This window comes from Macaca fascicularis, chromosome X (genome assembly GCF_037993035.2).
Source record: "Macaca fascicularis isolate 582-1 chromosome X, T2T-MFA8v1.1".
NCBI classification, from domain to species: domain Eukaryota; kingdom Metazoa; phylum Chordata; class Mammalia; order Primates; family Cercopithecidae; genus Macaca; species Macaca fascicularis.
This window is the reverse complement of record NC_088395.1, coordinates 111013411-111029291: the sequence shown is the minus strand read 5'-3', so window position 1 is coordinate 111029291 and position 15881 is coordinate 111013411.

The following is a 15881-nucleotide window of genomic DNA, read 5'->3' as shown; positions in this document are numbered from 1 at the left end:
ATTACATCATTTCATATTGGAAACTTGAGCATCCACAAATTTTGGCATCCTCAGGGAATCCTGGAACCAATCCTCCACAGATACCATGGCACAACTCTACGTTGTGTGGTTACCTGCTTTCATACTAAAGAATCTCGATTAATATTTCTCATAAAGTGGCTCTTCTTGCAACAAACTCATTATTAGTTCATCTTGGAATGTTTTCTTTTTGCCTTCATTTTTGAAAGACTGTTTTGTTGAATATGTGATTCCTGATTGATGGGTTTTTTTTTTTTTCCTTTCTACACTTTAAATATGTCATCCTGCTGCCTCTGGCCTCCATTGTTTCTGATGAAAAATCAGCTTTTATCTCATTAAGATTCCTTTACTTATTGAAGCATAGTTTATTTATTTAAACATATTTATTTTGGCTTTTCTGAAGCCTTCTCTGTTAAGTATAACAACTTCACCATCTACCAGGCAGTTTCTGCGGCCTGAGGTGTTATTTTTCCTATATATGGGTAACATTTTCCAGTTTTTTTCTTTTTTGCATATCTTGTAATTTTTGTTGAAACCTGGACATTTTAGGCAATCCATTGTTGTAACTCTAGATATTGATTCCCTTCCCCATTCTCTGAGGCTTGTCTTTGTTTTTACTTACTTGTTTTGTGACTTAACTAGGCTATTTTAGTGAAAGCTATTTTTCTCATAGTGTGTAAATTTTGGTGTCATTCTTCAGAAGATACCACCTTGGGCATATAGTCAGTCATCCTGGAATGACTGTGATTTTAGCAGGGCTCTCTTAGTCTCTTTCCCTAATCTCTCCATTAGGCTGTGTGCCTTAGTATCACATCCAGCTGTTATGCTCCACTAATTGGGGCTGATTTCTCTATTGTTTTCAACATTGCCCCACAGCCTAATCCAGCTAAATTTGAGCAGGACTAGTTTTTGAGCCAGTCTTTTGAGGTTTGTTCTGACCCCAGGAGGGCTCTTTTTAGCTGTGTCTTTCCTTGCTTTCCCCTAGTGAACTAGCTATGCTATGGTTCCGCTTGCTGTTCTTAATTAAAAGGAGCTACCAGCCTCCTATTTGCTAACTACGAAAATCTGCGTTTTATTAAAGAGGCTTTTAGGCTTGAACTTCTTCACACTCTGCTTCAATAAAGTCTTTTGGGAAAGCTTCAGAAATTTGTGTTCTTATGGACTGTCTCTCCATGTGACCAAAATCTCTGAGCCATACTCCAAGCACTGGGCAGGAGCGGTAGCTTCTGATCTTCTCAGCTTGTCTCTCCCAGCATGGAACCTCTGCCCTACAAGTGAGCTAGAGCAAGCATAGCTCCATCTCCAGTATTCTAATTCTCCTATGCCTTGTGTAGAGTTTCTACCCTATGAATGTGGGCTGGATGAAGAAAGGGCTCCCTCCATTCTCAGCCACACACCAGGAACTCAGCATCTTCAACTCCAAATTGGATCAGATAAGAAATACTAGTGTCTTGCCCCTCCCAGTAAATTACCATATCCCTGGATTTGGAGCTGAGGAGAGAGGAAGTCCCGATTTCTTGGCCACACCCCCCTGGAGTAAAGTTTCTATCAAGCTGAGCTGGGGAGAGGTGAAAGAGGAAGTGGATCACGAATCGGGTGCCAAAGATTCTAACTGCTCTGAGTTTTAGATTTGTTTTTAAAATAAATATTTCCTGCTGTATGCCCTTAGGACAATTTTCAGATTTATTTATTTATTTATTTATTTTTGGTTTTAGTTTTCATTAGTTATGCTTGCTTCACTAGGGAGCAGGTCTGTGGAGCTCCTCATGCTACCATCCCAGAAGTAGAACCCTTAAATGAGCTTTTAAAGTTAAGTCCTTGTGAAAGAGGTATGGATAACTGATATGGTTTGGCTCTGTGTCCCCACCGAAATCTCATCTCGAATTGTAATCCTCACGTGTCAAGGGAGGAACCTGTAATCCCCACGTGTTGAAGGAGGGAAGTAATTGGATTAAGGGGGCGGTTTCCTCCATGCTGTTCTTGTGATAGTGAGTTTTTACGAGATCCGATGGTTTTAAAAGTGGCAGTTTCCCTTGTGCGTTCTCTCTTCTGCCACCATGTAAGATGTGCCTTGCTTCCCCTTTGCCTTGCACCATGATTGTAAGTTTCCTGAGACCTCCCCAGGCATGTGGAACTGTGAGTCAATTAAACCTCTTTCCTTTATAAATTACCCAGTCTCAGGTATTTCTTCATAGCAGCGTGAAAATGGACTAATACAATAACAATACAAGCCCTGCCCTTGGAAAGCGAATATTTACCAGAAGCAAGAAGAAAACTCATGGGTCGTCACAGCACAGGTGAAAATTCAGTAAGTTCACTTTGAACAGAAGAAATTGTTGTGGGGAGTCACAGGAGGGAAAGGCAATGTTGGGAGAAATCAGAGAAGGCTTCGTGAAAGAGGTGACATCTGAGGGTGGCTTAAAAGATAGATGTATATGAAGAGGGGAAATTTCAGGCAGAGAGCATAGCATCAATTAATTCATTTGTTCACCGAATATTTGTTGAGTGCGCCAAGTCACACCCTGTTTCTAGGTGCTATGAAGAACATAGGCAAAAATCTCTTCCTGAATGGGACTTATATTCTGGTGGCAATGGAGAACAGAAAATAAATGTAATATATAAGCAAATGGTATGATATAGCAGAAAATGGAAAATAGCTTTATGAAAAGAGTAAAGCAGGATAGGTGATATAGAGTGGGCCAGGAAGATGGTAATTTGAAATAGGGAGGTCAAGGAAGTCCTCACCGGAAATTTGAGATTTGAGGAAGATCTTAAAGAAGATGAAGGAATAAGCCCATCCTATATCTGTGACAAAGTGTTGCAAGCAGAACGAATAGGAAGTGCAAAGGCCTTGAGGCAGGAGCACGTCCAACAAAGAAGACGAGAAAAGAGACTAGTATGGCAGGGACTAAGTGAAGGAGAGGAGAGTGGAATGATTCAAGTTCAAAAAAAAGAAAAAAAATAGTGGGAGAGCCAAAAAGTCTAAGTACGAGTAAATGTGTATGGCAGAAAGTTGTGGTGCATTTTATGAGAAAAGGAGACTGTACAATGATTTGTGGCCTAACATCTCTAGAAAAGATGAATGAGAGAGAGGACTGGAAAAAAATGGATTGGTGCCAAATTGTGAAGTGCTTCAAATGTCAGGCTAAGGATATTATATTTACCTCAGTGGGAATGACAGAGCTTCATAGGTATTTGTTTTCAAAACCTAGAGTCATGAGGACATAGTATATGTTACTTTGTCCTCTCTCTTCATCCTCCTCATTTCTCTATGTAGGCCTGACATGAGCAAGTGACAGAATCAATTATCAGAAGGCAAGTACAGACCAGATATAACATTGCACTGGTGTTCCCCTCTCCCATATCAAGCCTTGACTGACTTCTTGGTGAAGGGGCGATCCCTGTCTAATATTTCACAGCTTTATTTAACAAAATGAGTTCCCATGTTTTACCACATTGTCAGAAAATTTCTACTATATCTCAGCTAAATCCCTTTACCTTTGCTTTATTCCTTAGAGAGGCAAGCAACTCTTCCATCAGCTTGGATTTCTGAAGAGAGCAGGAAAAACTAAGCCTTAGACTGAAAAACCTCTGTCACCCTCAAAGAAAGGAAGTCAATATTTATTTATTTTTATAATCACCAAGAATCTCCCTGTCAAAGGAAAGTCAGATATCACTAAGCATCAGCACATTTGCTAGAAAGGGTAACATCAGTTATAAACAGACTTCTAAATCAATTGATTACAGTTTGGGCTTTTATCACTAAAAGACGAAAATCCTCTGCATTATAATAAAAGAAAATCCCAGTCATAGAACAAAAAGAAGCAGCAATTCAAGGTGTAAAAAAGCACCTGATACTTAGGGGAATGGTTTTGCTACATCAGGAGCCAATAATGTCTCTACAATGATGCTTTAAATTGGACTTGGAATTCACATAGCAATGCTGTAGGTTAAGGTTTCCGATTTTGACATGAGTGTTTTTAAGACACTGAGAAGTTGGGGCCAGTTTTAAAGAATGGCTTCTCTGTAAGGCAATTAATTATTGCTGTGTGTTTTTACATCAAACCTCTTATACAGAGTTCTAGCAACTGAACTGTGAGCTGTCACTTCAGCTCATTTGTGGCACAAGGAAAACTCTCTTCGTTAAGATGCCCTGGCAACATTGTGTAATTGTGTAGCACCTTCTAATTGAAGGAGAAAATTTTAAGTATCCTTAATATCAATTTACTGTCAACTATCTGGTACGGCTATCTTTGTTAGTATTTGAAAACAGTCATAGACCTGGTGACTTTTTATTAACAAGAATTCTGGATTAACCAGAACATTATTTTCCTTAGCCATGCTCGGTAGCTGATATTTTAATCCAAAAAGCATCATGTTTTACTAGAAAGCATTGTTACAGAACAAGAAGAAACACAAGGGGTAGATTTATTTATCACTTCATGTCATGGACAGATGACCTTGTAATCTGCTCAAAATTTAAAAACAAAGATCTTTTTAACAAAATTTCAAAGCCCCTACTCTTTAAAAGTACCCACTTTGGGCAGCTTAACTTAAAAATGTCGTAAGTCATTTATATGGGGGCAGCCTGTGATAAGAACTGCCCCCAACCCCTAGCTTCACACCCACCCCCAAAATGAATCTGCACTTCTTATAATATAAAACAACATCTCAGGGATAAGGGTAACTGTTATTCACTTCCCATGAAGGTGCCAAAGAAAACTCACACTTGTCAAAAACATCATGAATTAACTTTCAAAAAATAAAATTTCACTCTGTTGGATTTTTACTACATGCTGGTGATTTTAGATCATATACACTGAAGCAAAGCAGCAAAGCTTCATGCAGAATATACTAGAGTAGAAATCAGAAAATCTGAGAAATTTTTCTGTTGTTGTTTTTAAAATCCTGGTTCATCTATTCATCCGTCCCTTGTTTGCTGTCTCTGTTTTTCTCTCCCATTGTCTTGAGGAGAGGGTGATGAATATTGTCACTTGACAAGTATATGGTGCAGAATAATAAAGAAGTGCCTGCAAAGCGTTTAGAATGCCTTGGAGAAAAATACCAACTAGCTACTATTATAGTATCATTAATAAGCTAAAAATAATAATCAGACATGTTTAGTGAAAATGCTGGGTTAACATAAAATACAGTATTTTACAGAAGAAAGTATGGATTTGGATCTTGATATTTTTCCTTCTCCTCTTCCTAGTATTGCCACTCCATCATGAATCACTGCAGACATCCATTCTCAGATCCTCTGAGTCAATCTCCTTATGTGACATCCAGGACTCAGATTTCTTTCTCTTTTTCTTGTCATGGTCACAAGCTGCAGACAGAACAGTGATCCTATGAATTCATTACAAATCAATAGAACCATTATCAATTTTGAATCTTTCTTAATCTTTCAATTACAAAGCATTGATAAGCATAACTTTCTCTTTCATGCACCAAAACTTCAGAAAAGAATGCTAATACCTTTTCAGCAATTTAGAACCTCTGCCACTTTACATCGTCTTTTACTTCTCTTGTCAGGATTATAGCATAAAATGTTATGCTTTAAATTATTTATCATGCCACTTCTTAGAGTCTTCTCTTTTTTTAGCTGAATTAAGAGATTAGGAACATTGGAATAAAATAACCCCTGGACTTTGAAATGTATAGTAAGGTAAAATTATATTTAATAATACCTTTGATTTATATTTTAATTTTAAATATACAGATAAAGTGGTATCGTTAAACATACTTTAACTTTTTATAATAAATCGATGGTACCCTAATTATTATGTTATAAAGTGAGGACACATAAATTATTCATACACATCTACTGCAAATTGAATTTTTAAAACGAACTTTATTTCCCATATTCTGGTCTCATCTTAGCCCCTAGTGGAAAATAGTCCATTTCACAGGCACTGCTAATATGACACAGTTGGCAGTCTTTACTCCAAATAGGCTTAGGAGTGAATGAAAAGAGAAATGTCAGTGTTGTAGAATATAGATCAGATGAGAACATACTTCCAGCGAAATTGAGCATTTATACAATGATAGAATAAGAAATCAGTTCTCAAAAATGTTGCCATTGGTTAAAAGAGAATTTAGGCATCCAAATATTTTCAAATTTATTTTTGGGGTTTCACTGACTTTATGGGATTTGTTTATTAAACTCATTATTTGATAGTATCTCACTAAGAAACTGCCTCTCCCTACCTGTGTGTTCCAATTCTACAAGGCACTTTGCTCCTGTCCCCCTAAGATCCTCAGTGATCATGAAAACTCTCACTTTATACCGAGTTAGGTGTGAAGAATGGGCAAGGGCGAGGGCGAGGAATTAGTGGGGTGAATGAAATTCTGGATTTATCTCCTTGCAAGGTCACAGTTTTGCCTCTTTAGTCTTGTCCTAGGTTGGTGCAGAAATACAGAGACAGGATGAAGGACCTATTTAGCCCCTCTCTGAAGTACTAGCTGTCATGCCACAGAGGCTCTTCCACTTGCATCAGTACCAAGGTGAGGAGATATTTACCACAATGGTCAATTTGCTTCTGCTCCTACTTCCTTTGGGTACCCAGCTTTTGAGAACTCAGGCCTCTCTCTGGCTGCCCAAAGGTTCCCACTTATTCATCTCACTTAGGCTCTCTCTTTCCTACCAGCAAACCACACTTCCAACCTTTCCCCCCTCTCTTCTAACCCTTCAAACTTGATGTTCCTTTTGCTCCAGCCACTTGGATCTTTGCTGTCTGTTTGCAATGGGTTGTCATGTGTATAGCAGTACTGCCTTTGAATGTTAACAGAGGTCCTTGCTTTATCCCCAAGAAGAGCTCATGAATGTACAGCTCTGTGGCAGGCAGGGAAATCATTTTGGAGAGCCTTGCCCCTTTAATCAGATCCCCCACAGTGTTAGATTACCTAAAGGTTCATGAGCACTACTTAAGGCACCAACAAATCAGCTGTCCTCCAACTGATCTCTTACCAACAGGGACACATTCTGAAAGATAATGGTGTTTGATAAATAAAGGAAAATATCATTGATTTCATTATATGGGAGAAAATTAGAGAACTTTAAAACTTTCATTCACTTGTTTTAAGGTTTGATGTTTTTATGGCGGGAGGAGAAGGGGAATAACCTTAGTCCTTAGCACCTCTAAAGACCTCATTGCTACCCCAAGATTGGGCAAAAGATGGTGAACTGTTAAAGCCATTGCCACAGCCCTTGCCCCTAGTAAGGTTAAGCACAGAGCTAGGATGCAGGAGATGAATGTAAGCTATAATGTGTGGGACCCAGTGCAGGCAAAAGAACAGTATCTCTAGCCTTTGAAAAAAATGACAAATAATACTTATATATATTTATGAGGTACAATGTGCAGTTTTAATATATGTATACATCATAGGATGACTAAAGGTAGCAAACTAACATATCTATTACCTCACATCTTATAATAGTTGCAAGTCCTTTAACTCCCCTATGAGGGACTGGAATGCCTCTACTTTGGTTCTGGGCTACACACCAAAGCCTTAATGCCAAGCCTAAGTGATAAGTCCAGCTGTGAAGGAGAAGATTCCTTTGGTGACACTAACTCTGACTCTTCCCCACAGGTGTCTGTTCCCACCAAAACCTGCTATCCCTAAGTGCTACCCTGAAGCTCATCAGCCAAACAAGTTGAAACTTCTCTTTTCTGTGTTGGAATCCCTCCTTACCCCTTTCTCTCCTCAAAACCCATTAAAATAAGAACTAATTTGGCAAGTTAATTTCTAATAATGATTTCTTTTAGTAGTAATTTAATTACTAAATAATAATTAGTTCTGGCAGGGAGGTCATTTACAGAAATTACACAACTCTGGAATTCAGATAAATTTGGATTCAAATCCTAGCATCACCAATACCAAAATTAAGCTATTTGACCTTGAGCAAAGTCACTAGTTTTACTGTACCTCAGTTTCTCATCTATAAAGTGGGCATAACAATCATACCTATTCCATTTGAGAATGTTTTGAGAATTGTTTTGAGAATTAAATAATAGAACACATAAAAATCACATAACATAGTGTTTAGTGGATGCTCAATAAATGTTAGTCTGTTTTCCCCTTAATGAGAAAATCCGTGCATATTTTTATAGTGAAATTATAACCCAATACTTTGGCAATTAATTCAAACAAGGAAATATTGATGGACCCTCTACTATGTAGCAGGTAATTCTCCGATTCTGGAGATTAGCAATGAGCAAAACAGACAAACTTCTGTACTCTCATGGGGTTTGTATTCTAGTGGGAAGAGATAGACCATCAACAATAAACAGATATGCATATGTCAGATGTTGATAAGTGACATGAATAGAAATAAAGCAGTGACAAGGGGATAGGTTAAGTCACGTAAGTATGGACAGTTGTAATTTTTTAAGACCTTATTTTTTATGGCAGTTTTAGGTTCACAACAAAATTGAGAGGACAGTAGAAAGATAACCCATGTACCTCCTACTCGCCCACATGCATAGCCTCCCCCATTATCAAGATGCCCCATAAGAGAAGGGATAGCATTAGGAGATATACCTAATGTAAATGATGAGTTAATGGGTGCAGCACACCAACATGGCACATGTATATATATGTAACAAACCTGCAAGTTGTGCACATGTACCCTAGAACTTAAAGTATAATAAAAAAAAAAAAAAGAGAGAAATGTATTTGTTCCAATTGATGACCTTACACTGATACATCATCATTACCTCAAAATGCACGGTTTACATTAGGGCTCACTCTTGGTATTGTACATTCCATGGGTTTGGACAAATTTATGATGACATGTTCTTGCCATTATAGTATCATACAGAGTATTTCACTGCCCTAAAATCCTCTATGCTGTACCCATTCATTCTTATCTCTCCCTAATCCTGGCAACCAATTATCCTTTTAATATTTCCATAGGTTTACCTTTTTGAGAATATCATATACAATCATTCCTTGGTATCCAAGGAGGATTGGTTCCATGACCCCCACCCCCAGGATACCAAAATCCATGGATGCTTAAGCCCCTTATATAAAATAGTACAGTATAGTATTTCCATATAACCTACACACAACTTCCCATATAGTTTAAATCACCTAGATTACTTACAATAGCTAATACAATGTAAATACTATGTAAATAGTTGTTATACTGTATTGATTTTACATTTGTGTTATTTTTATTGTTGTATTATTCTTTTTATTGTTTCATTTTCTGAACATTTCCATCCATGGTTGGTCGAATCAAGAGATGCTAATCCTGTGGATATCAAGGGCTGACTGTAGTTGGAATTATGAAGTATGTAGCCTTTTCAGATTGGCTTCCTTCATTTACTAATATGCACTTAAGGTTTCTCCCTGTGTTTTCATGGCTTGACAGCTCATTTCTTTTTAGCACTGAATAATATACCATCATGTGGATGTACCACACTTCATCTCTTTACCTACTGAAGAACATCTTGGTTTCATCCAAGTTATAGAAATCATGAATATAGCTTCTGTAACCATCTGTGTGCAGGTTTTTGTGTGAACATAGGTTTTCAGTTCCTTTGCATAAATGCCAAGGAGTGCAATTAATGAATTGTGTGGTAAAAGTATGTTTAATTTTCTCCCAAAATGGCTGTACCATTTTGGATTCCTACCAGCAATAAATGAGAGTTGCTGTTGCTCCACATTCTTGTCAGCATTTGGTGTTGTCAGTGTTCTGGATTTTGGCCATTCTAATACATAGTATAGTAGTGGCATCTCATTACTATTTTAATTTGACTTACTCTGATGATGTATGATGTGGTACATCTTTTCATGTTTATTCGCCATCTGTATGTCGTCTTTGGTGGCATGTCTATTAAGGTCTTTGGCCCATAAGATTTGCAATTTTAAATAGGGAAATCAAGGTAGGCTTCACCAGTAAGGCATGAATTAACAAAAGACCAATAGGAAGAGATGGAATGAGGCATATGGATATCTGAGGAAAGAGCATCCCAGGCAGAGAAGACAGCAGGAGTGTATCTGATGTATAAAAACAAGGAGGCCAGTGTGGCCAGAACTGTGTTAGTGAGGGGCACAGAAATAGAATCTCAGAGAGGTAAGGGGAAGAGTCAGATCATAAAGGACCTTGTGGGTCATAAAAAGTACTTGGCCCTTACTCTGAATCACATAAGAAGCAATTGGAGAGTTTTAAGCAGAGCAGTGACATGATCTGACAAACATTTTTAAAGACTCTCAGAGGCTGTGTTGACATAGACAGTAAAAGTAAAAAGAAAAAAGAAAAAAAAAGTAAAAGGATTGCAGGAGCCGCAATCCAACCAGGAGGTAGTGGTGACTGAGACTAGAGTGGTAGCAGTGGAGATGGAGAGAAGTAGGTAGGTTATGATGTATTTACCCATGTCAAATCATGATAAATGCTAAGGAGAGTATGACATTAGCATAAAAGACTGTTGAGTTAGGGTCAGGGTAGGATTGTCAGGGAAGTCTGATGCTCATAAAACCTCACATTGCAGGAAAAGAGGACAATATTGTGAAAAACACATGGAAAAGCTGTTTTATTTGGTGAAGAAAATCCTTGTAGGTCTTTGTGATCCACCTAGGTCAGTTGTGCTCAATCAGTTGTGCTCAACCCTATTTGTGGATTGTAACCTCCTGTAGATATTTTTAAATGAAATAAAACAAAAACAGAAAACATCAATTCCCTGGACCACACTCCAGATTGGTTAATTTTGAATCTATGAGGTTTGGGGTGTGGATATTAGGATTTTTTTTTTCTTTTACTGCTCCCCATGTAATCCTAAAGTATATCCAAGGTTGAGTATCACTGACCTAAATACATGTCTGGCCCTGACACTCAACTTTAGAAAGAGCTCTAGATGGGAGTTAGCTCCTGAGAGTACTAATAGTTTAGTTGAGTCCATTGCCTTGATTATTGACACATAACCTGATAGTCTTCCCACAATTCAGGGACTTCCAAATCCCTCCCAAATTGTTGCCACCCTTTCCTAGTTAACTCCTTCCCTTCCAATTAAATTTGCTTTCTCATAGTCACCCAATTGCAAACCTTCACTGAAGCTGCCCATGTTAACAATCTGTCTTGCTGCTCTAACCTATTCCATGTATAAAGGCTGCTTCCTCTAGGAATGTTTGGTCACTTAATGCACACTAGCACAACGCTCCGCTAACCCTACCTACAAACATCCATGCTTAAAACTTAAAATACAGCTCAGATGGGCTGTACTAGTTTTAAAGCAGTCTTAAGCAGCGGTTCCCAACATTGGCTGCACATTAGCATTCTGAGGGAAGCTTTAAAAAGAAAATACCCAGGCTTATGCCTTACTCCAGACCAATTATAAATTAGAATATGTGATGGTAGGGCCGACAGGTCAACATTTTTTGAAAGATCCCCAGCTTTTACTAATGTACAGCTATAGTTGAGAATCACCGTTCTACATCTATTCTTTTAACATCAGTCTTCTACATTTACACAGGTTTTCTTTTTTTAAAAAAATTATACTTTAAGTTCTGGGGTACATGTGCAGAATGTGCAGGTTTGTTACATAGGTATACATGTGCCATGGTGGTTTACTGCACCCATCAACCTGTCATCTATAATAGGTATTTCTCCTAATGCTATCCCTCCCCTAGCCCCCCATCCCCTGACAGGCCTCAGTGTGTGATGTTCCCCTCTGTGTCCATGTGTTCTCATTGTTCAACTCCCACTTAGGAGTGAGAACATGCGGTGTTTGGTTTTCTGTTCTTGTGTTAGTTTGCTGAGAATGATGGTTTCCAGCTTCATCCATGTCCCTGCAAAGGACATGAACTCAACCTTTTTTATGGCTGCATAGTATTCTATGGTATATATATGCCACATTTTCTTTATCCAGTCTATGGTTGATTGGTATTTGGGTTGGTTCCAAATCTTTACTAGTGTGAACAGTGCTGCAGTAAACATACGTGTGCATGAGTCTTTATAACAGAATGATTTATAATCCTTTGGGTATATACCCAATAATGGGATTGCTGGGTCAAATGGTATTTCTAGTTCTAGATCCTTGAAGAGTCACCACACTGTCTTACACAATGGTTGAACTAGTTTACACTCCCACCAACAGTGTAAAAGCGTTCCTATTTCTCCACATTTTCTCTAGCATCTGTTTTTTCCTGACATTTTAATGATCACCATTCTAACTGATGTGAAATGGTATCTCATTGTGGTTTTGATCTGCATTTCTCTAACGACCAGTGAAGAAGTCAAATCCTTGAATAGACCAATAACAAGTTCTGAGATTGAGACAGCAAGTAATAGCCTACCAACCAAAAACTGTCCAGGGCCAGATGGATTCACAGCCGAATTCTACCAGAGGTACAAAGAGGAGCTGGTACCGTTCCTTCTGAAACTATTCCAAACAATAGAAAAAGAGAGAATCCTCCCTAACTCATTTTATGAGGCCAGCATCATCCTGATGCCAAAACCTGGCAGAGACACATTAAAAAAAGAAAATTTCAGGCCAATATCACTGATGAACATCAACGTGAATATCCTCAATAAAATACTGGCAAACCAAATCCAGCAGCACATCAAAAAGCTTATCCATCATGATCAAGTCAGCTTCATCCCTGAGATGCAAGTCTGGTTCAACATATGCAAATTAACAAATGTAATCCATCACATAAACAGAACCAATGACAAAAACCACATGATTATCTCAATAGATGCAGAAAAGGCCTTCAACAAAATTCAATACCCCTTCATGCTAAAAACTCTCAATAAATGAGGTATTGATGGAACATATCTCAAAATAAGAAGAGCTATTTATGACAAACCCACAGCCAATATCATACTGAATGGGCAAAAAGTGGAAACATTATTTGAAAACCGGAACAAGACAAGGATATTCTCTCTCACCACTCCTATTCAACATAGTATTAGAAGTTCTGGCCCGGGCAATCAGGCAAGAGAAAGAAATAAAGAGTTTTCAAATAGGGAAAGAGGAAGTCATATTGTCTCTGTTTGCAGAAAACATGATTGTATATTTAGAAAACCCCATTGTCTCAGCCCAAAATCTCCTTAAGCTGATAAGCAACTTCAGCAAGGTCTCAGAATAAAAAATCAATGTGCAAAAATCACAAGCATTCCTATACACCAATAACAGACAAACAGAGAACCAAATCATGAGTGAATTCCCATTCACAATTGCTACAAAGAGAATAAAATACCTAAGAATACAACTTACATGCGATATGAAGGTTTTCTTTTTTAAAAATTTACTTTCATGGATTTATTTAGAGAATAAGAAGAAAATCTCATAAGAAATAATAACCCTAATAATACTAACAAATAGTGATGTATCAAGGGTGGGGCAGTAGAGTAACTGCCCTGGGTACAGATACTAAAGGGTATACTTTCTGTAGAAAACCTAAATAATATCATGCAATAAATCATGCTGCTATAAAGACACATGCACACGTATGTTTGTTGTGGCACTATTCACAATAGCAAAGACTTGGAATCAACCCAAATGTCCATCAGTGACAGACTGGATTAAGAAAATGTGGCACATATACACCATGGAATACTATGCAGCCATAAAAAAGGATGAGTTTGTGTCCTTTGTAGGGACATGGATGCAGCTGGAAACCATCATTCTTAGCAAACTATCACAAGAACAGAAAACCAAACACCGCATGTTCTCACTCATAGGTGGGAACTGAACAATGAGATCACTTGGACTCGGGAAGGGGAACATCACACACCGGGGCCTATCATGGGGAGGGGGAAGGGGGGAGGGGGGAGGGATTGCACTGGGAGTTATACCTGATGTAAATGACGAGTTGATGGGTGCTGACGAGTTGATGGGTGCAGCACACCAACATGGCACAAGTATACATATGTAACAAACCCGCATGTTATGCACATGTACCCTAGAACTTAAAGTATAATAATAAAAATAAAAATAAATAAATAAAGATATAAAAAAAAAATACTCCCAATATTCCAAACCCCCCCTGCAGGCAATATAATTCTATTGTAAAAGCCAATCCAAGAACTGGCCTGGGTACCATTTACCTAGGACAGTTTCATTGCCTTCCAAATGTAATTCTATCTCAACCCAGGTTAACATACTATCTTTGTTACTTATTAGCTATGTGACTTTGTACTAGTCTCTAAATCTCTTCTGTGCCTTGGTTTCTCATTTGTAAACATAATAATAGTTCCTACCTCACAATGTTATGATGATTAAATGAGATAATATATGTACAGCGTTTAGAAAAGTACCTAGCACATAATAAATAATAATAAATAATAATAGTAGTTGTTGTTAACATTCTTGTATGCTGTTAGAGGAAAGGAATTATCCCTTGTGGCAGTGACCATTAGTGCCATGTATTCCCTTACATTTCTCAGCCTCTTTTGCAGTTAAGCTGAGGCCTTGTGACTAGTTCTGGTCAATAAAATATGAGCAGAAGAGATACATCATTTAGGGGGTGAGACAGATAAGAGCTACCTCCATGTCTTTCTTTCCCACACTGGTCTTGCATGAGAAAGAAATAAGCCTCTGATCACTGCTTCCTTCTTTAACAGATAAGAAAATTGAAGTACAAAGAATGTAAGACTGGACTGGCTTTGATTTGCTGTGACTTTCAATCTCAAGTATACTGTGTAATAGGCCCTTGATATAAACAAAGGTTATGTTTCCAAATCTCCGAATTCGCCATTGTATACAATTTCCCTCACGAAACTGTATCTATTAAGTAGAGAACAACAGAACCCTGGTTTGGGTTTTTGGTATGTTGTTTGTTTGTTTGTTTGTTTTTTGAGACAGAGTCTCTCTCTGTCACCCAGACTGGAGTGCAATGGTGTGATCTTGGCTCACTGTAACCTCCACCTCCTGGGTTAAAGCAATTCTCCTGCCTCAGACTCCTGAGTAGCTGGGACTACAGGCATGCGCCACCACACCCAGCTAAGTTTTGTATTTTTAGTAGATATGGGGTTTCACCATGTTGATCAGGCTGGTCTTCAACTCCTGATTTCAGGTGATCCACCTGCCTCAACCTCTCAAAGTGCTGGGATTACAGGCATGAGCCACCATGCCCAGCCAACAATAGAACCCTATTGAGATGAAGGTGATAAGAGGTCAGTTAGGCTCACTTGCTAGCTGAATGACTCAACCCTACTCCAGGCTCAAATGGGAAATTCAGTTTCATGTCTTAGTAAAATGACAAACTTGTCCACCATGGACCTGAAATGTTATTCTTAAAGAATCAAGACAACAAATGACAAAGTCATGTAGGTTGAGGATCCAATATGCACAAGTCACAGAACGTTAGAAAAGGTATGGTATTAGAGGTCATATCTAATGTCTATACTTTACACATAAAGAAATAGGCTAATAAGGGAAAACCTACTGTCCCCAAGATGATCAAACTAGATATTAGTAGTCCTGGGATAATAACCCAGGTCATCTACCTCCTAAATCAGTAATCTTTCCACTAATGTCCACTACATCTGACACATGACAAGCTCCGCCTCCCGGGTTCACACCATTCTCCTGCCTCAGCCTCCCGAGTAGCTGGGACTACAGGCGCCCACAACCGCGCCCAGCTAATTTTTTGTATTTTTAGTAGAGACGGGGTTTCACCATGGTCTTGATCTCCTGACCTTGTGATCCGCCCGCCTCGGCCTCCCAAAGTGCTGGGATTACAGGCGTGAGCCACCGCGCCCGGCCGCCCCTATTTTTCTGTTTAAATCAACACCCCCTTTACTGTCCCAGCTGCCAGTTCAGAGAGAATGAAGTTTGGGGATAGAAAATGTTTTAAGGCAATGGTTCTCAGACTTCAACATACATCAGAATCCCCTGAAGAGGTAATTAAAT